Raw genomic sequence first — 26,346 nt, 5'->3', positions numbered from 1 at the left:
TAATGTTTGCTACTTAAAATACCCAGTTTTAAACTTAATTTTTAAAAAAAGATTTTATTTATTTATTTGACAGACAGAGATCACAAGTAGGCAGAGAGGCAGGCAGAGAGAGAGGAGGAAGCGGGTTCTCCACCGAGCAGAGAGCCGGATGCAGGGGCTCTATCCCAGGACTCTGAAATCATGACCTGAGCTGAAGGTAGAGGCTTTAACCCACTGAGCCACCCAGGCGCCCAAACTTTAAAATTTTTAAAGTGTTTTTGAGGCAATATACATTGCAGTGAAAAATCAAGAAATTTCAGAATTGTATTAAGAAGAAAATAGGCTCTCTATATATTTCCACCATGAACTATAAAATCCTTTGCACATATGTAGCTTTAAAAAACCAAAACTAATGTAACAGATACCATATCTCTCACTTAATATATCATCTCATATATGTTTCCTAGGCAACAAATTATATTTTTAATGGCTGCATCGTGTTCTGTTACATTTTTAACTAATCTTGGTAAATATGCAGAATGTCTCCAAGTTTGGTTTTATTAACAGTGTCATAGTAAATAACTTTGTTCATAATTTTTACACACTTCACATACCTCTTCGATTAATTCCTTTGAATCAATTTCTTGACATAGAATTGGTAGGTCATAACATATTCACTTTTTAAAGACTTCTGATACATTTTGCATAATTTCTTTCAGAGGGCCTATAAGATTTATACTCAAAATAACATTTTTGCTAATATACAAATAATGTTTGAAAAATTTAGAATTTAGAAATCAGTGGGAAAAGATAGCTCATATTTGTATTTCTTTGATCAGATGTCTTTGACTATTTTTAGTTAATATGTTTATTGGTTATTTTGGTTTAATTTTTCTAAGTTACTTTTTTATATTCTTTGCCTACCTTTAATCCTTTTTTATTTTGAAGCTTTTTATTGATAAGTATATTAACTCCTTGTATGTTTGTTACACTGTAATTTTTATTTTATTTTTTGTTAAGATTTTATTTATTTATTTGACAGAGAGATACACATCGAGAGAGGGAATACAAGCAGGGAGAGGGAGAAACAGGCTTCCCGCTGAGCAGGGAGCCCAACTCAGGGCTTGATTCCAGGATACTGGGATCATGACCTGAACCGAAAGCAGATGGTTTCTGCTTTCTAAGCCACCCAGGTGCTTGCATTTTTTTAAATTAATTATTTTTATTAACATATAATGTATTATTTGCCCCAGGGGTACAGGTCCGTGAATCATCATACTTACATACTTCATTGAACTCACTATGGTACATACCCTCCCCAATGTCCATCCTACAGCCACCCTATCCCTATGACCACCGCCCCTACCCACAATCCTCAGTTTGTTTTGTGAGATTAAGAGTCTCTTATGGTTTGTGTCCCTCCTGATCACATCTTGTTTAATTTATTCCTTTCCAACCTCCCAAACCCCCCACGTTGCCTCTCAACTTCCTCATATCAGGGAGATCATATGATAATTGACTTTCTCTGATTGACTCATTACACAGCAATTTTAAAATTGCTTTATTTATTTATTTATTTAGCCATTACTCATTTAGGGAGCATTGCTTTATAGAAAACTTACATTTTACAGATGTCAAAGCTATCCATTTCTTTTATAGTTTTTTATTTTGTTGAGCTTGAGAAGAACCTTCCCACTTATAAAATATTCACCTACTTTTTTTGGTAGGACTTATAATTTTTTTTAATTTAAATTTTAATCCTTTGGAAATTATTTTAGTAGTCATTGAATGAGGGGATCTTTATTATTTTACTATTTTATTTTATTTTATTTTATTTTTAGTGGTTAGTCTTGTCTTGAATCCATTTGTTCTATAACTGATTCCTTCTCCACTGATTTGAATCTGATCCCATGCCTCCTCATACTTGTACCTCCTGGAGCCCACATTCCTCATAGCTGTGCTGACTATCCTGTAGTCCCAAGCGTGCCACTCATATGCTTTTTTGGCCACTGCTCTTGCACATGACTGCGGGCTCTTTGATTGCCTCTCTGAACTGCCTTGATCCACATCTGTCACTCACCACCTCACCCCCAGAAGGAAAAAGAATTCCACTCCCTGTATCGTAATTGCTAGCTCTTCTAAAATTTCCATATTACTAGTTTTGGAACATAGACTTTTTTTAGCCCTGCAAAACAGATAATTTTCTAATGCTTCAAAGCTTTGTTTTCATCTTTTGTCTACTCATTTTTTTCTTGAAGCTTTATTATGCTTTGTGCTGTCTTTCCTTGACCTGATCTTTGCTTTTTGTTCTTCAAAACCCTTCGCTCATGCTCTCTGGAACACCTGTTCAATCAAAGTAAACTTCTCTTTACTTCCACTTTTTTCCCTAGCTGTGAAACTTGGTATCTCCCTTCCTCTGAGCTCTTTCTGTTGGATACTGTTTAATATTTCATAGTTCACAAATCTCAAGGCAGAGAGGTGGGTCACATGCCCTCCATATATCCATATCCCACCTCTAAATCGTTATTTCTCCACTCTCTTTGACTCACCCCAATTTCTTGGAGCCATCTGGCTGTACTGCCCTCTATCATTACTCACTCCTATCATCTACTTACTACTTGAACAAAACCTTCCTTCACTGAACACTCTAGCGACTGGTGTCCAGTCAACTTTTCCCAGCCTTCTTCTGTTCTCAATCTGGGTGGCTTCATATCTACATCTAACATGACCTCTCAGTTTTTGATCTCTACAACTCAAGCAGTAACCTTTACTATTTCTCACCCAACCATTTCTGTGGCCACACCCTGGACTTTTTATTATATGAAATTATTCCTTCCTACCACTTCAAATTCAGAAACTCTCTAGGCATAGCACTCTCTATTCTTTTTTTTTTTTTTTTTTTAACACCAGTCCAAAGATTCAGACATATACTTGTCCTGTGGGTTCATTAGGGTGGCTGATTCTTTGACTCATCTATTTGCACTCTCCATACTCTTACTGCCTAGAGTAAGATGTTTCAAAATGGATTCCATGTTTCCATCAGCACAAGTCAGTGAAGAACCTAAGAACTCTGTGTGGTTCTGGCTCATCCCTTACCAGCTTCTCCCCTACAACTACAGCACCTTCACACCCTCATCTGTTTTGAGTCCTTCACGACTTAATGTCCCCATATCATCATGTTTATGCAAATTACTGGAGGAATCCACATACTCTCAAAGAACATGAGCAACTTTCCTGGCTTTTCTGGGCCTGACAGGTTTCCCAGGATGCTATCTATGTAGAGTACATCCTTGACTTAAAGAGTCTACACGTTTGAAAATTTTGAAATCCCTTAGTTTCTTTTTATATATCTCCTGTCTTCATCTTCATGCCCTGCTTAGTGACAAAAGAGCTATCAAGAGCCCCTGGCCTAAATTCTCAAATTCAGATTCAAAGAGAAAAAATATTTTTACCTAGTAGCTTTTGTACCAGTCCTAAGATGGACAAACTTGCATCATGAACCCACTCTGTAAGCATTTGCTGGGTTGGAAAAATGTAATAAGCTTTTTGGAGCAGGTTTGAGTCACGTACCACTTCTGAACTAATCACTGTGGCTAGGTGCATCTGGAGCTCAGATTTGTAAGATATGAGTCTCAACTTTATTCTTGGAAACAATTGAATCACATGGAGTAAATATAGGAGGAAGCCTTCTCAAAGTGGAAATGGATGTTGAGAAGAAATTTTTACTATCCATTAAACTGGTGACACACAAGTTAAAACGGAAGCACAAATGGGTGCTGATTAAACTTGTAAGACTGTCTTGTGAGTAAAGACTGTGAATCTTATTAGTGCATAGATTTTGTGACATTTACTTAGCAGCATTTTTAATATCTTGATTCTTGACTCTATTCTTTTTAGTTAGGTTACAAAAGAATTAAGCTTTGTATAAATAAGTTTTGTTTGTTGTAATCCCCTTTAGTCATCATTACTGGATTTTATTTTAAATTCTGTCTGTTAAAATAATTATTTTGAGGATAAAAAATAGATAAGGGAACCCTTCTTTACACAAATACTTTTGCAGCTAACATTTAAGAAGACATTAATAGAAAACAAGAAAACATGTTGACGCAGGATTTGGGAGATAGCAATAGAAATTATAACTAAACTAAAAAAGCTTGATTGTAAGACCAACTCAGATCTTAATTAGTCATGTGACCCTGAAGATGTCTTTATCTTTTCAGATTTCAGGTTTTTGTCAACTTGCTTATACTAATATGAATAATAGGATTTAAGTTCTTCATCATAAAATCAGCACATAGCAAAAAGTACCTGAATTATTCTATTAGAGTCTGTAATTCCATATTTTAATGCTACATGTGCCCATTCATTTTCAGGTTCATTTCTTTAGATGGTTATGGATGTCCTTCATTAAAGCTTTTAATGGGGGTACCTGGCTGGCTTAGTTGGTGGAACATATGATTCTCAATCTTGGGGTCTTGAGTTAGATCCCCACATTAGGTGTAGAGATTACTTAAAAATGGAAGTAAATAAAGTGTGATAGTACTTAAAATAAAAAAAACTTTTGGGTGCCTGGGTGCCTTCAGGTCAGGTCATGATCCCAGGGTCCTGAAATGGAGCCCCAAGTCAGGCTCCCTGCTCAGCAGGGAACCTGCTTCTCCTCCTCCCTCTGCAACTTGCCTGCTTGTGCTCTCTCTCTGTCAAATAAATAAATAAAATCTTTAAATAAAATAAAGTAAATAATAATAGAAAAAGCTTTTAATGAATTTTGGAACTCATCACATGCATCTCTGATATGAATACTTAACTAAATTAAAATAAACAAGTATCTATTAAAAAGCACCTCTTGGATCAGTCACTTGTGGCTAGTGATATAGTACATACAAGAAAGAGTGAGACTCTTGTCTCTTGTATGTACACTTAGAAATATCTGTTTTGAGAAGGTGGGGTGAGATAATATACACAACTTTCCTGCAGGGAAGACAGTAGTAAAGACCACAAAAGAACTAAAGAACTAAAAAGTGCTGTGGGGTTTCAAAGAAGAGAAAGATAAACTTTGAGATTAATCAGAAAGACTTTATGGAACATACAGTAATTGGGATGATCCTTGAAGGACTGATGGAATTTCAATGAATAGGCAAGACATCCCTGATTGAGAAAACAGCATGAACAATGTTACAAATACAGAGAAGAGTGGGACAGAGTCTTATGTAGAATTATTTAGGGACTGGGAAAAGATAAGTGTAGAAAGATACATTAGAGTTGTAGTGATGAATCTTAAATGCTGGCATGAAGATTTTGGACTTAAATTTTTAGTTAATTTGCATTCTCACAAGTTTTTGAGTAGCGAGTCATACAATCAGTGCTGCTTTCTGAGTCAAAAATAATTATTTTGACAGTTTCTTTAGATAAGGATAAATACAGGAGTGGTGTACATTTTTTTAAAAAGAAACCCGATAGAGAAAAAATGGTTATTCGTAGAATTGGTTTAATATAATAGAATACTAAAGGATTCTGTTTTATGGCCAATTTAATATTAATTGATACTGTCAAGTAGCTGTCCAACAAAAGTAGTATAGTTTTAAGTTGGATTAATAGCAGTGTCTTATCCAGAACAAAGAAAGTCGTAGCCCAGCTCTGTTCTGCTGTGGTCAAATTGTTCTTCTTTTCCACCAAAAAATTCCCAGAAATCTAGAGACATAACTCAAATTGCTCCATAGAAAAGGGCAGTTTCCCTGAAATTTTGTACTTACCTGTTCTACTTAATTCCACTTAATAATGTGTTTATTTTATTTTAATATATAAATACACTTTAATATATAGACTATCAAGTAAGACTCCTTTGTTATGCAAAATTTATCACGTTGTGATTTATCAGTTGTGAGTACTTTCTGACACACAGTCAAATACTTCCAAGAATACAGGTTTCCTAGTTTCAGAAGTGCACAGCCTTAGCAGTGTGTAGACCCCACAAGCTCTTAATAGACTAACAATTCATAGGCTCACAATGCAGATTTCCATTAATTAGGGTTTGTGTTGCATGGGTTAACCTAGACAGTCATATTACTGCTAATGTTAAAGTCTTTGGTGATATGGTTGCATAATCATATATGTGAACTTGTTATAGAAAAATCCTGAAAGCATTGTTATATTTGAAAATGGAGGGCTGTATGTCCAGCGCCTGTGGTGGTGAGGTAAGAGGTTGAGCAACTTTGAGATATTTGGTGCACAATTTTGAGATACTAGCTTTGTTGTGACATTTGTGGGCTTTTGTGTTTTGTTTGGTCATGTTCCTATCTTTAAAATTAGTGCTTTGAGGAACACATGTGGAGGAAATAAAGTTTTGTGAATTACTATTTAGGAAATTTTAAAATTAGAATAACTTTTCCTTGCCTTTTATTTGGCCTTTAGCTAGTTAATTTCTTTTATACTCTCTTCTCTATTTCAGTTACACCAAGATTTCTGTGAAAAAATTTTAAAATGTATTTATTTACTGAGAGAGGGAGAGAGCGCACACATATGAGTGGGGGGAGGAGTGGAGGGAGATGGAAAGAAAGGAAGAGAGTGAATCTCCAGCAGACTCCCTGCTGAGCATGGAGCCCAACACTGGGCTCGGTCTCAGAACCCTGAGATCATGACCTAAGTCATAATCAAGAGTTGAACACTTACCCGACTGAGCCACCCAGGCATTCCTCTGCGAAAGCCATTTTAAGAGTTACTAATCTGAATGGCAAGTTTTCTTCCCAGAGACTAGCTCCAGACCAGCTTTTAGTGATTTGGTTGCCAGACCATGTAGTTCCCTTGACTTTCATGTTATTTTAATTACAACAGAATGGGCACAAACAATCTGGTTATTTTAGCCATAATACTGAATGGATTGCATCAATTCAGAGATAGCTGCTTATTTGCCCTCAATGATTCATCATAGTTTATGGAGAAGAGGACCAGCCCCAAAGTCAGGAGGTTAGTTTATTTTTGTTTCTTAGTAAATTGTTTAATTAAGAGGTTAAAAATGCCCAGTCCTCGTATATTTTACCATTTAGCCTCGGTACACAATTTTCTTATCATTATTAAACTATAGTATAAACTCATTCTTAATGTTAAGGAATATGCTAGGCACTGAGGAAACCAGGTTGAACAGAATAAGGCCCAGCCTTTGAGCAACATGAGATTAATGTTAAGTAGGGAAATAACTGTGAAACAGTATGACCAATGCCATCATGGCTGTATGAATCAGGAATAAAGATGCTAAGAGGTGGTTATGAGTAATTCTAAAATCAGAGACAGTTTCTCAGAGGAGGTGATGTTATTGTTACATCTTGACATCTAACCAGTAGTTTGCCAGGCAAAGGGGAATGTGTTCTGGGAAGAAAAAAGAGACTTAAAATGTGTGATGTTGTTTAGGGAACTATAATTAAATCGCATCGTGGACTGAGCAGATGTGGCTGGAAGTTTGATGGGAAGTAGATTCAGAAGTGCCTTTCATATCCTGCTAAATAGCTTGGACTTGACTGATGGTTTTAAATGAGCACAGCAGCAGAATCCTATTTGTATCTGTGGCGTACTGGCTACAAGATCATGTCTCTTGGAGCACCTACCTCTTCCTCACGATAGAGATCTAAGGGACAGTAAAGAAGATTGGGTGAGGCTGTACTCATGCACTGATGTGTAAGTTTTTAGATTGATTAGGCCTTTGTCCTAAGAGGTAGGTTGGATGTAGATGGAAAAATATGACAATTTAGATTTCTTGAGTGCAGAAGGAGATATCGAAATTGAAGATGTAAATGTGGGTTTAACTATTGATTAGAATTGAAAGTCTTTCCTAGAAGCTGTACTTAGAGTTATGTGTTGAAATATCTTAGGAACAGGCTTGGAAAATTCTTATGTTTTTCCCATTTTTTGGTCTGTTAACAGATGATATCTAAATAGCAAAATTCTTTGAAATTATGAAAGCTTTGAAAGCCATATTTTAAATGTGATTGAAAAAAGAATGACCTCCTTTATGCGTGTGTGCGCTTTTTTAAATAGACTTTTTTGGCCACAGATTTTGGCTCTGATGCGTTAGTTTTCTGTCAGTTTCTCTAAAGATCTAGGGATAGAGTTTAAATTAAGGATACATTCCAGAGTACCCTTCAGGGGAGGAACTAGCTGTGCTCTGATTTTTCTTTAGCGACAGTCGGAGAGCATTCTGAGAAATGTGTACGGATTATGTAATTAGTCACTTAGGGCCCTTGGCCTCCTGTTAACCTGACCCTCTTGAGAAGCCATGCTCTGGGAGCAGCTGGGTCAGACTCAGTGCTGCTGTTGCCTAGCAGTCCCCGAGGAGCAGTCATAAGGGGTTGTTGCCAGGCAACCAGGGGACCATGGTGGTGGATTATCCCCCACGGAGTTTTACAGTAGTGGGCCCGCCCCCATGGACAAAACAGTACAGTCTGGCAGGGGTCCAAGTCTCCCTGAGAGGCACAAGGGTTGTTAGCAGTAAGTATTTGACCTTAGAATCAAAGATGATAACTTATGTTCTATGAACATGCAAGCAATTTATGGAATTATTGATGTAAATTTAATTAAACATGAACTGGGAGCAAGTCAGGTAGCTGTCGCAGCTAGAGTTCCCATTTCAAATACTTCCTTCCCAGTTTTTTTCTCCTTTAGGCTTAGTTGCACGGGAAGGTTTCTGGGTAAGAGAAAAGTAATTTTTCTTTATGCCTCATGGAATATGTAACTTCCCCTATTAACATTATTTAGCCAAAGTAAATATTCACATTTGAGAGAAATCAGCAAGCTAACTCTGGTCTGGTCAAGTCAGAAGATAATTCACCAGGCCCACATCTTGTTTTATTTTTACTATTTCACACGATGCATAAATGACTCTTCAGGAGAGTTGATAAAATGTCAGAACTCATCAGCTTTCATAAGAAGGCTGAGTTCTGCTTTTAGGTTTTAAAGTTGCCTTTGTTGAGCACTAGGGATTCCTGTTCTAGAAGAGCAATCTAGTGAGAACAGATCGAAAACAACAAAATAACAAATCAGCTATATAGCATATTACGATGAAATAAGTATTTGAGGGGTGGAGGGAATATAGGAAGAGGAGGAGGATTAAAAGTGTGTTTGAGGGCACCTGGGTGGCTCAGTGGGTTAAGCCGCTGCCTTCGGCTCAGGTCATGATCTCAGGGTCCTGGGATCGAGCCCCGCATCGGGCTCTCTGCTCAGCAGGGAGCCTGCTTCCCTATCTCTCTCTCTCTCTCTGCCTGCCTCTCCATCTACTTGTGATTTCTCTCTGTAAAATAAATAAATAAAATATTTTAAAAAATAAAGTATGAAACAGGGGAACATGTGGCTGTCAGATTTGAGAAATAATTAACACTGACCAGTGAGAGACAAATGATATGAATGAACCTTGTTTCCCTTCATCCCACTTAGTTTTCATCTAGTGCTCCTGGCCTTGGGCTGTCACTGTTTGCCTGCTGCTGTGGGGACAGAGGAAGCTTCTTTGTTGCATTAGTGTCTATATTCTTTGAAGGAACTATTTTCTTTAAAAATAACAAGTTAAGATGTGGTTCATATACACTATGGAGTATTATGCCTCCATCAGAAAGGACGAATACCCAACTTTTGGAGCAACATGGACGGGACTGGAAGAGATTATGCTGAGTGAAATAAGTCAAGCAGAGAGAGTCAATTATCATATGGTTTCACTTATTTGTGGAGCATAACAAAAAGCATGGAGGACATGGGGAGTTAGAAAGAAGGGGGTTGGGGTAAATTGGAAGGGGAGGTGAATCATGAGAGACTGTGGACTCTGAAAAACAATCTGAGGGGTTTGAAGTGGCAGGGGGGGTGGGAGGTCGGGGTACCAGGTGGTGGGTATTATAGAGGGCACGGATTGCATGGAGCACTGGGTGTGGTGAAAAAAATAATGACACTGTTATGCTGAAAATAAATGAGTTAAAAAAAATAAGTTAAAAGCTTAAAAATTCCTCTCAAAAATTTCACACAGATTTTTGTTTTACACACATAATGCATACTCACTAATGTGTCTAAGCCATTCAGTTAGAGGACTACTTGGATATTTATATCATAGAAATAATACATAGAAAGTTTTAATGTTTTCTAAGATGTATTATTTATAGCTACTTACTATTTATAAGTGATCATTTTGCTCTTTTTATTGTATATATCATTGGTAGGAGTATTCTATTTATATAAAGTTACAGAAGAGTAGTAATAAATCTAAAACATTAAGCACAGTATGTACTGAGCTTTATTCTTTTTGACTTCAATGAAGTACCCATGTCATTTAAATTTCCCAGTAACTGTATATGATGGGTACTATTATTAAGATTATTTTACATGTGGGGAAGTGTAGGCCTGCCCAGAAAGGTTAGGTAATGGGGTCAAATGTACACAGTGAAGATTGGTAATCAGAAAGTATGTCTTTAGAATATGTGCTCTTGATCATTACAGAATACTTTATGTTCCATGTTGTTTCATGAGGGCAACCTAGTGGGTATTCACAACAGACTTGTTTGAGGTTCTAATGATATCATGAGAGAATGCAAGAGAATGCAAACTAGGAAATCACTTTACATAACTAAAGTTTGCTTATTTTATGCTATGGGCCAGTAGTCCACAGAAGGAAGCCTTTTAATTATGCTTCTTTACATCCACTCAAATTCTGTGAACGTGTAAGATAAATTCAGGCACTTGGCATTGAAGTTGTTTCTCTTCAGTATGAGATGAGAGGTATATATATACATATATATGTATATATTGGTGTATGAGATGTGCAAGAATGGGAAGTGGTTAAAAGAAAAATTAAAGGAAATGAATAAGTGAATTGTTTTTGCATCAATTCTCAAAAAAATATATTTCCTACAGCTTCGAGGCAAAACAATGTGTTAAGGAACTACTGTTTATTTTATTTTATTTTATTTTATTTTATTTTGGAACTACTGTTTAGTCATAAGAGGAAAATAATATAGGGGAAAAGCCCCAAAAGAAAATATCCCAAGAATGTTGTGAAGCATCATGGTGCATAGTGGATCAATCAAAGGCTTTAGAGTCGGATAGAACTGAATTTGAATCCTGTCTCTGTGGCTTATCAGCTGTGTGACCTTGGGGGGAGGTATCTCCCCATTTCTAAGCTTTGAAAAAAGTCGTCTATGTGGTAGATTATGATGAAATGGAATAAAATGTTAAGTATCTAGCAAGGCTTATCACACAGAACCCGTGTTTATTAAATGTTAAAACCCCTTTGTCTCCTCTCCCTCCCCATAGCAGCTCACTGACAATGGAGTAAAAAGAGAATTATCCTGGGGACCAAAATGTTTAAGGGAGTTTCATAGTGGGATCACGGGGGCAGAATTTGTCAACATTAAGACAAAATTGGTCAACTTTGCCAAATTCCTATATAAAAGCAGTTGTACAGTGCAGGCAGTACATTTTTAATTAGAAAACTTCATTTTACTTTGCCTATTAAAAATGTTTATGATATCGACTTGAATCTAAGAGGACAGCTGACTGTTTAACTATTTGTATTAACTGAATGGGAAACATGAATAGATGTCTGATTCTTAGTCATTTTCATCGGGTCCTATTAATTCATTCTTCAGCTACTGAGGCTTCATTCTAAGAACGTTTAATAATTTCAGATAAATTAGAAATATGACATGTAGGTAGCATTTTATTTTTCTCATTTGTATATATTCCTTATCAACTACTCTAGCTATAACCCGTTTCTCTCCTGAAAGGGTTTGGGTTTCTTCTGCAGTATCTACCACATGATAGACAACTATGTTTGCTGACTGAATTAGGAGAACAGGTTATTTAGAATTCTATATATGTACAATAGCTACTAAAGCTTTTGAAATTATAGCAGTTGCCAAGGATTTCATTAGCAGGTTGGTTTAAAAACTGTTATAGAAATCAAGCATATAGGACATCTGGGTGGCTCTGTTAAGGGAATGCTTTTGGCTCAGGTCATGATCCTGGAGTCCCGGGACCCAGTCCTGCTTCAGCATCAGGCCCCCTGTTCAGTGGGGCGTCTGCTTCTCCCTCTGACCCTCCTCCCTCTGGTACTCTCTCTTCCTCTCTCTCAAATAAATCAATAAATCTTTAAAAAAAGGAAATCACTCCTATCTAGTAGGAAAAATATGTTGAGTTAGTAAGTAAGTTGAGTTAGTGAGAGGGAAACTTAAGAATAAGTAAGTAAAGGAATTTGAATAAAATAATGCTAATTTTATTGTAAAGACTTTTATATATGAATACATGAGTTTTCCATATTTTCACATTCAAGGTATAAATTTTTCTTTTTAGAAATACATAGAGCAAGGGTGAACACAAAACATTTGCAAATCTTTAAAGTTATGATGTATCTTTTTCTCATGCAAGTAAAGATGTATGAATTTTCCATTCAGTAATCACTAATTGAGTATTTACAGTATGTCATGCTAAGTCCTGCGGATGGATGAATAAAACATTACCTCTCAGGATGTTCACAGGCTACTAGGGAAGATTGTCACACACAGTGCCGTAATGCAAAGCTGACCATGGTTAGCACATCAGAGTTTTGAACATAGTGATTTAGTGGCTGGGATTATGATTAGTGTCAAACTGGAGGAATTCCAGAGAGCTTTACAAAAGGAGCAGCGTTTGAGCTGGAATCCTTTAAGGATGGTCCAGAGTCTGCTAGTGAGAGCAAAGGGTGATATGCATTCTAGGCAGAAGAGCAGTGTGTTTTTTATATGGCCTATTTGTTCAGTTCTTTTGGCATCTGTTGTTAACCCAATATGGCCAAGGGGTTCAAACCAGCACATCTTATCACATCTTGTGCAAAGTCTCATGCATGGAAGGTACTCAGTAATTATTGGTTTTGAGTATCTGAAGGAATAAACGAACACACTTTTAGATCCTTCTAAATATGTGACAATAATTTCAAGAAAAATTGTACTTCATGGAAGCTTATTTTCTTTACCTGATTATATCTATGCAATTTAAAGGAGAATTTAAACTTTGTAAAACTCTGATTAACATTCATCTCACTAAATTTTAGGAAAATAGAGCTTGTGGTCTTTATTCCTATCACTCTGCCCTTCTTCTCTACTTTCTTTGGTTTGTTTATATGCATGAGTTCAAATATATTCCTCCCTCTTTATTTTATTATTATTTATTTTTTAGTCTAAAAGAAAAGCATCCTTGAACTGAGGCTACAGTGCTGTTTATATATGAAGTGATGTTTGAGTTGATATTTTGTGTTTCCTCTTTAGAAGCAAAACAAACTCATCCTGTTATATATATTCCACATTTTCCAGTTAAAACCTACAGCACAAAGATAGAGAATAGGCAGATAGTTCATATTGAAAAGGGTCCACTAATGTCTAGAGTAATCATTTGGGTTTTAAGGAGATTGCATGAGCATTTGTGCCACAAATGACAGCTTATTTTAGTTATGGTAGTTTCAGCCAATTAAAATTTGTCACTGTTTTGAGGCCCTTCTCCCTTTCTTTCCTCTTTAGATTCATCATGTTTTGGAAGTCCAAATATGTTAGATTATGATTCCTTTGGCATTTTTCTCTCTCTGGAAGCCAAAACAAAACTCTTTAGAACATCGCAGTCCCAAAGGGAAGCTGCAAGACTTAAAAGTGTGATCACAGCTACCTTTTCTAGGATCCCAGTCTGAATCTAGGGTTAACACACAAGAAGCACAGTTTTTATCTCTGCAGTCCTTCAGGAAGGGTAATAGTAGTATTGCACATTTGGTATTTTATTGTATGGGATCACCCTTGATTCCCAGAACAACCTAGAGAGATAAGTAGGATAAATATTTCCATCCCCATGTGATAAGCAAGGCTCTGCCATTTACCTAAGAAGAAAGGAGAGATGACTCGTCAAAGTCAACAGGTGACAATGAATGAGCTGGAATTAGAACTAAGGTCACTGCTTCTGCCTCTTTATTACAATGTCCTTAGGGCATTCTTGTGCTCTGGGTTACTTGTAAGCTATGAGGAAATATGGAAAGCAAGGAAAAAGAAGTGTAGTGACATTATTTGAAAACTGTCTTAAAAGATGGCTAGCATAGTGCTGTTGGCACTTGGGAGACAAGGTACTTTATTTCAGAATAATGATTCAATATTTCCACTATGTATAATTCTTGGGATTCATATAAATGGAAAGTTCAGTGAGTGTCCCAACATGAATGATCTGTGGAATATGGACTGGAAGGGGCATGTGTCAAACCAGAGAGCCTAGTGAGAGATATCTTAACATGTCTAAGAACTGAGGGGTTGGAGGAAGGTGTGGGCCTGTGGGAATGGAATCGGAAGAGTGAGCTGAGGATTTTTCTGAGCCTGAAATAGACAGAACTTGGTGGTTTATGAAGAAGAGGGGAGAGGAGAAAACAGCAGACAGCACTGGACTCCTTCCTACTCTGAATAACCCTCATCAAGTTAGACAGAACATACAAGCATAGGAATATTGTTACTGGCCCCACATTTTGTATAAAAAGGAACAAGACAAATCTCTGTACCATGAAACATGGTGCGCTTTTCTAGAACAACTAGGCATTTACCACATGCTCAAATACGTGAAAGGGGTGCCTGGTTTGCCCAGTGATCAGTTGAAGCCACCTCCATCAGGAATCTATGTGGAAATGAAAATAACCAAGTTGTTTTCTGTATTATTAGTTGTAAAATAGGGACTTTTGATATATAAGTACTGAAAAGGATATTAACAGGAAAACCAAACAAGTGGGTCGGGTGCTTATTCACAGCAAATTTTCAAATTACCTCTTGATGTCAAGGCAATGCATGTAGGCCAAATCTTATTGAGGTTGTTTTCTCTTCCAGAATTCCAAATATTATGAGAAAAACAAGGTCCTTCCTCCTTGGCATTGGAATTTAAAGATGAACTGCTGTGGGGATTTATTGCTTTCAAAATCACACATTTGAGAAAAGTTGTCATTCAACTCATGAATCTGTTTCCAATAGAAATTTGAAAAGCTGAAGAAAAATATGTATCTTGCTATATTGTTGATTTTGTTATTTAGTAAGAATGTGTGTGACTGCTCTTGTTAGACAGTCTTGGAAGCAAAACAGGAGAAAGATTACGCAGAATACAGTTGATGAGTTTGAACAGTGAACAAATGAGAAGAAACACGCTCCTCATTTATAAGGGAGTATTGAGCTGCTGATGCAAGGAAATTTATCCTCTTCATGCTATAAATCAGGAGAGTGTAAAAAAGAAATCAGGATGGGGAATGAAAAAATAACAATGAATGGTGTTTTAAAATTGTGTGGCATTGTGGTGTTAAATTAGACAGTGTTATTGCCCAAGGCGCCATTTGTTCTTTTCCAAAGTAGACGAGGAATGAGAGATGTTAATCTTAATAAGTCTTTTCCCCCCTTTGTTTCTTTCAGGGATCACAGTATACTGAAAAGTACTCAATCAAGAGAAATCTGGGGGAAGCTGGGAACCATCAAGTTATTGAGGCCACACAGGGAGCAGAAGGACAGACGTAGGTAAGCTTTTGATCCATTGATCCCGCTATAGAGGATGTCCCTAAAAATGTCTTTGTTACTATAAACCCAGATGACAGCAAAGAAGAGCTACAGTGGTAGGTCTTTATTTTAGAAAACAAATCAATACAGTCTAATCAAAGCTTTCTATTGTCATTGTCAGAGTAATAGCAAACAATGCATGCGAGAATCCGAGATAGACATTTTCATCCTGTGTTTGCTAGAGACCAGTGATCAGTACAGAGATGGAGCCTGCTTTGATATTTACATTCTTAGCTGGGCTTATTTAAATTGTTCTTAACAGAGGAAGTCAGCTTACCAAAATAATGTTTTAAATTTATAGCCTTGAAAACAGAAGAGAAAGTCATTCTATTACCTATTGGGTCAATTCTAATCTCCTCAGAGACCATAGTAAATGCAAGCAAATATTTCTTGATGACACTGGTAGACATAAATCTGAAATACTCTTTTTTAGAGAAACAGATTTCTTTGTGCTGGTGATATGTGTCTATGTATCTATATATTACATATTTCATATTTATAAATATATATATGACAATGGTGCATATATGTATAAATGACACCCATTTGTACAGGTGACTATGAATTCTATCCAAATATTTGTATATACTCATATATCTATATAGTATATATATTGTATGTATCTATATTTATATCTGTATAATGCTTATAGACATCTATCACGGGTCCTTTAAAAAGGAGGCTTCATTCATATCACAATCTTAAAATTTCACGAAAATGCTGTTATTTTGATAGGGCTTATATTTGAGGCCACTTCAATCTCTTAGGGATGCATTCTCCCTGCCAGAGAGAGACACTGACACCCCCCCACCCCACCCAACGTTGTAGTTCAGAGGGCTGATCAGAAAACATGGAGCAAGCCTCAGACTGTGTGAAGGGCCTAACATTCTCCTCCCACTCCCAGATTCCCATGAGAACAAAAAGCTCCAAGGGAACAGGGAAGAGTGGAAGATATTAAATTTGGTTTAGGCTCATTGCCTGTTTTTCTCAAAACCAGTACAACTTTATTTTTGATAACCCACAGTAGTTTCGTGTAGACAGTGGCGATATGTTCATTTTCATGTATTATCAGAGCATTTTTGCTTTCATGGCCAACTTTAAATTTATTAGTATAGAGAATAACATGTCTTAATTGAAATTACCTTTTATTATGAAGCAATTTATACCAATAACTTTATCAAGAACATTTCTCTTTCTCTATATACAAATAACTACAAAGAAAAAATAGCAAATAAAATTGTAAAATTTAATTTTTTGTTTCAGGAAAATTGAGACTAACATAAAATAATCTATTGAGTCTTTATTGTGGGTGGAGTGTATAGTGGTTTATAAACATAATCCCTTGTAATCCTCACATGTGAGAAAGGTAAGGAAAATATGATTTTTCCCTGTGATAAAAATGCACCTTGCCAAGTGCACACATTTAGCCAGTGGGTGGCGAAGTTAGGATTTGAGCCTAATTTTGTCTGATACTTAAGCCTATGTTCTTGACCAGCTTGGGTAGGAAGATTTGGCAGGAGCTAAAATATTCTGTTTAGATGAGCAAAGTATGGTGTTTTCATCAGGTATTTATAATCAGTGGTTGAAAATACTCATTTTTTTTCAAGAACACATTATCCCATATTCTATGAACTCTACAAAAGAGATGAAGATATTTCTGATTCATTTAATAAAAAGTATAACACACACACACACACACACACACCCCTCTCCAAAACATTGATAAAAGTAGGACAAAAAGGAGAATCACAGAAATTCATTGAATCACCTGGATATAGAAATGTAGAAATCAACAAAATAGAGTAATACAAGTGATGTTTATTCTAGGAATGTACGAGTAGTTCAATATCAGAACATTTATTAGAATAATTCATAGTCATAGGCTAAAGAATAGAACCCCTCCTTTTTTTCCTAATAGAATTGCAAATAACATTTGATAAAATGCAAATGTATTTCTTTTGAGAAAACACACATACATACAACATAGTAATTTAGAAATAGTGAGATATTATTAAATTGTGAAAAAGCAATTTCAGGAAAACAGAAAAATGTTAGAGGGTTACCGATTTCATCATTTACAGTTAACATCATTCTATACATTCTATCCAGTACAACAAATTTAAAAAATAGCTAACATTATTAAAGTTCTTATATATGCTAGAAACTAAATACTTTACAAATATTAAATCATTTAACCTTCACAATCCTAGGATATGAGCTAAATAACTTGGCCAAGGTCACACAGCTAATAAGTGGTAGAGCTGACTAGAACTAAAGTGGTTTAACTCATGTATCTCTCAAAGGTTATAATTTCTAGAAAAGAGGAGACATCTTTTTTACTTAAAAATGTTTACATTTTTTCACTAAAAATCCCAAGAAAAGTAAATGAAGGACTATTGGAATAAGAAACTTTATTAAGTGGTTATACAAAAGATAAGTGTGAATAAATCCATTGACTTTCCTATAACAGCTAAAACATGATGAAGAAATCCCATTTATAATAGCAATGAAATATTACAATCAGTAAACTGTATAAGAATGTGTAAGACTTAAATGAAGAAATAATAACATTTATTGAGAAACACAAAAGAAGATTAGCAGTAATGGAGATTTACAATGTATTCCTGGATGAGAATAACAAATACTGTAATTGTGTTGGATTCCCCAAGTTAATTTACAAAGTTAGTGCAATTCCATTTAAAAACAAAGAGATTTTAGTGATATGTTGGCAAAATGATTACTAAAATTATGTGAAAGAAAGGGAAAACACATTTTTGGGAAAGAATAATGAAGAAGGAGTTTCATTTCCAAATATTGAAAAAGATTATAAAGTTATAACTAAGATGGAATAGTACTTGTTTTTTCTTTTAAGATTTTATTTATTTATTTGACAGAGATCACAAGCAGCCAGAGAGGCAGGCAGAAAGAGAGGAAGGCAAGCAGGCTCCCTGCTGAGCAGAGAGCCGGACGTGGGGCTCCATCCCAGGACCCTGGGATCATGACCTGAGCTGAAGGCAGAGGCTTTAAAACACTGAGTCACCCAGGCACCCCAGGAATAGTACTTTTTACTAAAATAGAGACTTAGAGAAACTAACCTTGAAAATTCCCCAGATTTAAGCATACATATTAAGATGTTTAATAAAGACAGCATTTCATGTTGGTGGAAGAATATATTACTACTTGAACACAGTTCCAATAGTTGGTTAATGTTAGGAAAAACTCTAAAGTTGGATCTTTTATTCACACAGTATACTATTATCTATTGATTAAAGAAGAAAAAAACAGTGAGACATAACCAGAAGAAAATGGCGAATACTCTTATAATCTTGTCTAATAAGACATCAAAGGTAGAAACCATAATTGAAGCTTGATAGACTTGAATATGAACATATCAAAACGTATGTAAATGTAAGGAGAGAAAAGACTCAAGCAGCATGCTTAGCAATGTGAAATTTGAAAATTATTTTTTCTTGATTTTTTTTTGAATTAATAGATCCGCAGTTTCTTACTAATATTCCAAATACGTTACTGTCTGAAGGCTTGATAAAGCAGAGCCCATCCTGGAATAGTAGTCATTTGGTATTGTACCTGCTGTAGGCACAGAGCATTACTGACATTTTTGTAGAGTGAATATATTATATGTCTTAGCTAAAAATTCTAGAGATGATTCTAGATTCTAGAAATGACCAAATAGTGATATAGAAATTAGAATTATTCCACCTAAAAGGTCAACTAAATTTGAGTTATACCATCCAAGAGAGTAAGGGATTTCAGCTAGACAGTTTTATAATTCTTAACATATGCCAAGGCATTTCCTTTCAATAGAAGTTATTTACAACATCATTGAGTAATTTTGAATTTATATAATGTGTTAAAATATGTTTTCTCTAATAAAAATGAAATCATTATAGCTTCCTGTCTTGGATTGTGGTATAATTGGTAATTGCAGAAGGGTGTCACAATGATCAAGTTTGGAGAGAAGTATTTACTGTTTTATTATAGACCATAGTACATACTCTCCCTCTAGACATAGTACTACTCTCCCTCTAGAGTAGATTTGCTCCTTCAATGCTGGGACCCTATGGCAAGTGAGAAAGCAAAGTTAATTGTCATCAATGGACAATGAGATAAAGAAAAAAAGTTTTACTTTATTTTAAACATCCAGGTGATACCATCTTAGACCATGACAATTCACATTAATACCAACAAAACAGTGCTTTTCTATCCCCAAACCTATTAGAAAAGTTGCTAAATTACAAGCCCCAAATATCTCATGAGAAAGAGGAAACAGCAGGCCCATGAACTTCCTAGTCTTTTTTTCTGTTCATATCCAGTCCTTCTCAGTGTCTCTGGTCAATGTGTAGACAACTGGCCATTGCTATTCCTCCGGGTTTCTCCTCCTACCCCATGGATTTCTATAGTGGTTCCTCAGCTGACATGGACACTCTCCCCTCCTGCTGCCTCTTCCGCATCTGTGATGGCTTTTTGACTCTAGGGTCAAATTGCCCAGTGTTCCCCCACTCAGCCACCTTTCCCTTCCTTCCTAACCCGACCATTGTCTTTGGATCAGATTTGTTTCTTTGACTCTCTCCAGCTGCCAACTCTAAAGAGGTTTCTCCTTCTCTGACATAAGGGCAGGGGCTGTTAATAGGTGGCTTTTTCTCTTAGAAGTCTTGGTCCTAGGGATTGGCTAATAATCATTACCATTGTCCTTCCTATAAAAACTTTTAGGTACTCATGAAGTTATATCCTTGGCAGATTCATCCATTTATCCTACTGGCTCATGAGACAAGCCTGGAAATATCTGAATCTTAAAAAAAGAAAAAAAAAATTAATCCCACTTAGGTCCTAGCTCTAATACCCCTGCTAAACAATTATTTGTTTAAGCATGTATTTTATTTGTTCATAAATATATACTTAGTATGTATATATGATTGACCATCCTTAGAAAAAGGCCCGTAAGTAGACAAAAGAAATGTATAAAATGTTTTCCCCCATAGTAAAAGCGAAAGAGAACCTTAGTCATTTTGTGTTAAGAGTAACAAAACCAAACAAATACAAACCAAAAGATAAAGAAATAAATCTTGTTGATTTTCATGCTAGCTGTCTCCTTTGAAGATTGTTAGAAAACTACTTGTAAGCGGTTAGTTCTGGAGGAGAAAATGGGCAACCAAACAAGTAACAACCAACATACAGACTTACCTGTAAAGGGGAGGAAAGAGAGTTTGTACATAGAATAAGATGGTCATTGACAGTTTAACACTAATTGTTAATGATCAAAATCATAGTCATTTATTTTTTGTGGTGTTTGCAAAACTCATTTTCTCATTCCTTGGTTCAGTGAGTATTTACTGAGCACTTATTCCTTTCACCCTGTGCTAGGCTTTGTTGTGAGCAGTGAGGTTACACAGTGGAAGAAACTTTGCAATTCCCCAGAGTGTGGGAACTACCAGAACTGTGAGGAGACTCAAAAGAGAAGCTGACATTTATTTAATAGTTTGGGGAGGTCCTGCAGATGCCATGCTAACTTTCTTCAGTTATGTGGGGAATATCATCTGTTCTGTATGATTGAGAAGGAAAACTAGGTTGAGTGGTTGGGAATCAGAGGAGACCCATTTTTATTTAATCAAAGAAAAAGCTATCTGAAGTTAATAATAAGCTACCTCTGGTCATTGAGACGGTTCTCAATGTTAGGTACCAGTTAGGTACCAGTCAGGTACCAGTAGAATAGGTTAGGTACCAGTAGGTACCAGTAGGATAAAAGGTAGCACAAGGAATTAATATATGGGATGGTAAGGGGCTGGGGATAGATGGTTGTTCACTAACCTATATCTGAGAACAAAAGTTCTAGGACCTGTTACTGATATCATTGATATAATAAGGGTTTTCCTGAAGACAATTCAGTGAGAGACTCTAAAGCTGCTTTAGAATCGGGCTTACCAGCTTTATACTTCACTCCTAGACCTTGGCCAAATTTCCTATCTCTGGGCCTTAATTCCTACATCAGACAGATGGGGATAGTATTAGTATTTGTCTCACCAAATGAGATATTTGGTGGTGAGAATTGAATAAAGTAAGTGTAAATGAACTAATTTAAAATGTTTAGCCTGTAATAGACACTTGATAAATAGTACTGTTATAATGGGAACCTAGAGCCTTATCTTGGGAAACACTTGGACAGCCTTAATCCAGAAAATAAAAAGGATACCCATTAATGTAGAAAGTCCCTCTTGCCCTATCCTGGGATTTATAAAAACAAAATCTTTCTAAAATGTGCAGTGAGAAATAGTAAACGCATAAACACATACAACATTACAAAGCACACTGGGTCAGTTGTTGCATTTTGTTAGCATTTGCTTATTATTCATCTGTTCTTAGATGTTGGGAAGATTCTTTTTTTTAAGCTCAGTTTCTATCTCTCTGAATTATGCTAAGGGACCTGTATTGTCAGCCTCTGTCTGTTGTATCATAAAGGCTTTTGGACAATGTGTTATGGCCTGTTCAAGGAGATGCTGCTTATGCACACTGGATGACTTTGAAAGTTGCAGGGGCTTTGGTTGCCATGTATGGGTTGCAGTCAGTTCTGGGTTACAGTTATGTACTTGATATCAACCACCGAACGATTTGAATTACCCATTAAGAAGGCCAGAAGAACCTCAAGTGGTTGTCCTAGAGTCCAGTCATGCCAACATGAGCCAATAAAGCAATGAGTGATTTCCTGGAATACCAACTCGGCAGACCCGCTGACCGCACGTCTTGTGTACCAGCTGCAATTAACAAGCATTCTGTATGCTTGCTTTTCCAGGCCCGCCTTTGATTAGCTCCACCTCATGTTCTGAAATTTATATCTTGAGACATTTCAGCAACGCAGAGCACAAAATCAACAAAGAATAAAATCCAGTCTTCCTTAGAATGATCACACCTCATTTTATAATATTTGCTTAATCTTTCTTTTTAAAGAAGTAAAAAAAAAAACCCAAAAGCCTAGAATTTGTGAAGTCTCCTTTTATTTATTTATTCATTTATTTTTATTTTATTTATTTTTTTTAAAGATTTTATTTATTTATTTGACAGAGAGATCACAAGTAGGCAGAGAGGCAGGCAGAGAGAGAGAGAGAGGAGAAAGCAGGCTCCCTGCTGAGCAGAGAGCCTGATGCGGGACTCGATCCCAGGACCCTGAGATCATGACCTGAGCTGAAGGCAGCGGCTTAACCCACTGAGCCACCCAGGGGCCCCAAGTCTCCTTTTAGAAGCATCTACGCATTTGTGTCTATTGTTCCAATCCACTTTATCATGTTACTCATGTATTTATAAAGGCGACCATTTCGATATTTTGTCCTGGTTTGTGTTTTTAAAATTCACACAAATAATATCACGGTTCTTTTCTCAACATTATGTTTATGAGATCTGTGTAGTTATATATAGTTCTAGCTCTGTTCTCCCTAGTGAAATTTGTGTTTTCCTTGATAAGACATTTGCTATTCACATCTACTGGCTTCCCTTCCTCCCAAATCGGGCTCATGGATGACAGGATGTTATTGCTGGATTAATTAGGAAAAAACATCATTCTAACTTACGTCTTTATATGTTGTCAACACTGAGACTTTTTGAAAATGACAAAACCTAAGCCGGTTGGGAAGTCAGGAAAATGTAAATAAACTAAGACTTTCCCAGGCAAATCACAATGGAGAATTTGCCCACAAATGAAAAACAAAATAAAACAAGACAAAACAACAACAACAAAACAAGGCTCTGGGAGGTGAAATGACTTTCTGGGCTACACAGATGGTTAATAGAAGTCCTTGAAATACCAAGCCCAAATCTCAAATTCAAATAATTGCATGGGGTAAGATAGATAAAGCTTTCTAGCCCATTGTCCTTTTCATCATGTTTTCTTATGTTTAAGAAAGATAGAAGATAATGGCTTCTTAGGGTCACCTCAACAGGGAAATGCCTGATAGCCTGCTTTCAGAATAGCTGGTTACAGTATGACTTTCATCCATCAGTTTTCCCCTATGATTGCTCTCTCCCTTGCCCAGGTGAACCTAATTATTGCCTCTTTCCACTGGGTTAGACCTCTGTCCATTTTGTCCCAATAGGTAGGAAAATGTGGTTAGGAAAGTCAGGTTTCACTTTTGATCAGCGGTCACTTATTTTCCAGTTACTTATCAGCTTTGCTTTATTCTATAGTTTCCTTGTTAACAGCTGGCAAGTTAATGAACATGACATGTCTATTTCTGCAATGTTTGGGGGTGCCACGATTGTATGGGAAACAGAGTACTCACTCCCTTGTTAGCCAAGGGTTTTCAGTTCCAACTCAGGCCTGCGGTTCTCTCTCTGGCATTCTCCATAGTAAGGTGGTATTGAATTAGATCATTTAAAGTCTATGGAGTTAGGACAAAGAAGTCATCATTTCATTTTTACTTTAAACTTGTAATACAACTCCTTGGATTAAAGGCTTGCAAATAGTTTTTAAATTTTACTTGTTTCAAATTTGTTTTTGTTTTTACAAGATGTTTTACGCAACTGTAAGGTACATAAAACCAGTATTCTTGACTACCTGCTGAAAATAAAACTTAATTGCTAATGTCCTTTATATAAATTGTATTCTGAAAGTACAGATTCATCATGTGTTAAGTATCAAGTTTCACCTAAGTAGGTTCTTAATAAAATTGATAATTTGATTATTTTACAAATTTGTTCAGCCTGTAAAATTCTAATTTACAGATGCTTGAGAACACATAATTTTTTTAAATTTAACATCAGTCTATTATTCTACTTGGTGAGTAGCTTAGAAATTGTAACTACAGTCATAAAAAATAAACATCCTCTGGTAGGGAAGTGTTTGTGCTTGTTTTAAAACACAACACTGGGCACTTGGGTGGCTCAGTTGGTTAAGCGACTGCCTTTGGCTCAGGTCATGATCCTGGAGTCTCTGCTTCTCCCTCTGACTTTCCCCCTCTTGTTCTCTCTCTCTCTCTCTCTCTCTCTCTCTCTCTCTCTCATTCTCTCCTTCTCAAATAAATAAATGAAATCTTAAAAAAAAAAAAAAAACCTAAAAGGTCAGAGATACAGCTTTTGAAAAGATGAAATCATTGTCAGAGCTGCACATGAACTGGTTATTGTCAGATGACTTCTCTTCACATTGCTGGAAGACGTCATGAATCTCTTAGCTGCTGATTACTATTAAAGTCTTCATGTGTAACAGTTCAGTATGTGTGGATGTTGTGGCTGTAGGTGGCCAAAAGGACACCGTCCCTCAGTCATATCCACACTGCCGAACTACGAAAGATACTCTTTGGTTTAGTCTGGTTTGTGGTTATATGTTATTTGTCTATTATGTGGAACATGGCTCAACTTTGTGAGCTGACTGCCAGAATGTCCCCCAAAAGGAGCCACTTCACTTAACATTACTACTGTTAGTTTCATGAGTCTGTTGTTAGTATTTCAATGCATATCATAATGTAATCCCATCACAGCAATTGTAATTTCAACAGTACTTAAAATATTCTTTGGCTGTTTTGCTTGTGGCAGTTTACTAGCCACAGTGGCATGTCATTTCAGGTCTCTCTGACACTAAGCGAGCCTTTGAGCGCCACAAAAGATTTGGTGGAAAGAGTACTGAATGTTGGAAGTGAAATCTCCGTACCTTACTTTACCACCTTCTAGCTGCATGAGTCTTAGTAAGTCACTCAGAGATAGAGCATGTGCAGTGGATCAAATCATTGATTGCCAAATTTCAGTCCTGCTTGTGCCGTTTATTAGCTATTTGTTCTAGGGCAGTTTACTTAACCTTTCTGTTTCAGTGTTTTCATCTATAAAATGGAACTGACAATAGTACCTATCCTATAGAGTTGTTAAGATTAAATTAACTGGTATTTATAAAAAGTCTTAGTGCCCATATGACTATTTAATAAAATTTTGTGATTGGTCGTCATTGGGTTTAATTTCTATGAGAGTATCTTCAGTTGGAAGATTGTATCATTTAAAGTTTCTGTTTCTTGCCTTTATTTTTCAACACACCTTTAACTCATTAAATTTATGCTATTGAAAACATTGTTTCTGTACTGAATATTAGTGGCTTTGTGGTTGAACATGGATGATTTTTTGGGGGGGGGTCATTTAAAAATTTTTTTAGGGGCACCTGGTTGGTTCAGTTGGTTGAGCGTCTGACTACTGATTCCAGCTCAGGTTATGATCTCAGCGTCATGAGATGGAGCCCCACATCAGACTCCATGCTCAGCAAGGAGTCGTCTTTAAGTTTTCTCTCTCACTTGCCCTCTGCCCCACCCTCCACTTGCATGCATTCTCTCTCTCTTTAAAAAAAGAAAAAATAAATAAAATCTTTTTTAAAAAGTAATTTTTTTAAGGATTTTATTTATTTACTTGACAGACAGAGATCACAAATAGGCAGAGAGGCAGGCAAAGAGAAGGGGGCAGAGCAGGCTCTCTGCTGAGCAGAGAGCCTGATGCAGGGCTTGATCCCAGGACCCTGAGATCATGACCTGAGCCGAAGGCAGAGGCTTAACCGACTGAGCCACCCAGGCACCCCAAAAGAGTAAATTTTTAAAAAATTTTAAAGAGTTTATTTTTAAGTAACCTTTATACCCAATGTGAGGCTCGAACCCACAACCCTGAGCTTAAGAGTCATACACTGCACCAACTGAGCCAGCCAGGTACCCCTGTCATTTGTTTTAAATTAAAGCACATATGTATAACTAAAGAATTGTTTTTAAATCTAGGCAAAGTATCTCTCTATCTCATAGTGGTATACACTGACATCTCTATAATTGGGCTTAGAACTTGTTTTTTGCAC

The 26,346-nt window shown here is 36.4% G+C and overlaps 1 protein-coding gene across 7 annotated transcripts in view; it reads left to right on the top strand.

Moving 5' to 3' along the window:
* PKIB (cAMP-dependent protein kinase inhibitor beta) overlaps positions 1–26,346 on the top strand; it is a 111,320-nt gene that overhangs the window by 9,737 nt on the left and 75,237 nt on the right. For 4 of the 7 annotated variants that reach the window (XM_059177695.1, XM_059177690.1, XM_059177689.1 and 1 more), the window contains exon 2: positions 15,390–15,491. The gene's annotated coding sequence lies outside the window, so the exon portion shown is untranslated. Of the gene's footprint in view, positions 1–84; positions 197–6,673; positions 6,940–8,360; positions 8,455–15,389; positions 15,492–26,346 lie in introns of those variants that run through there. The other 3 variants (XM_059177693.1, XM_059177692.1, XM_059177691.1) reach the window with 3 other exon arrangements.

This window comes from Mustela lutreola, chromosome 6 (genome assembly GCF_030435805.1).
Source record: "Mustela lutreola isolate mMusLut2 chromosome 6, mMusLut2.pri, whole genome shotgun sequence".
NCBI classification, from domain to species: Eukaryota; Metazoa; Chordata; class Mammalia; order Carnivora; family Mustelidae; genus Mustela; species Mustela lutreola.
The sequence above is the reverse complement of the archived record's forward strand: the minus strand, read 5'-3'. Positions and strand labels throughout refer to the sequence as shown.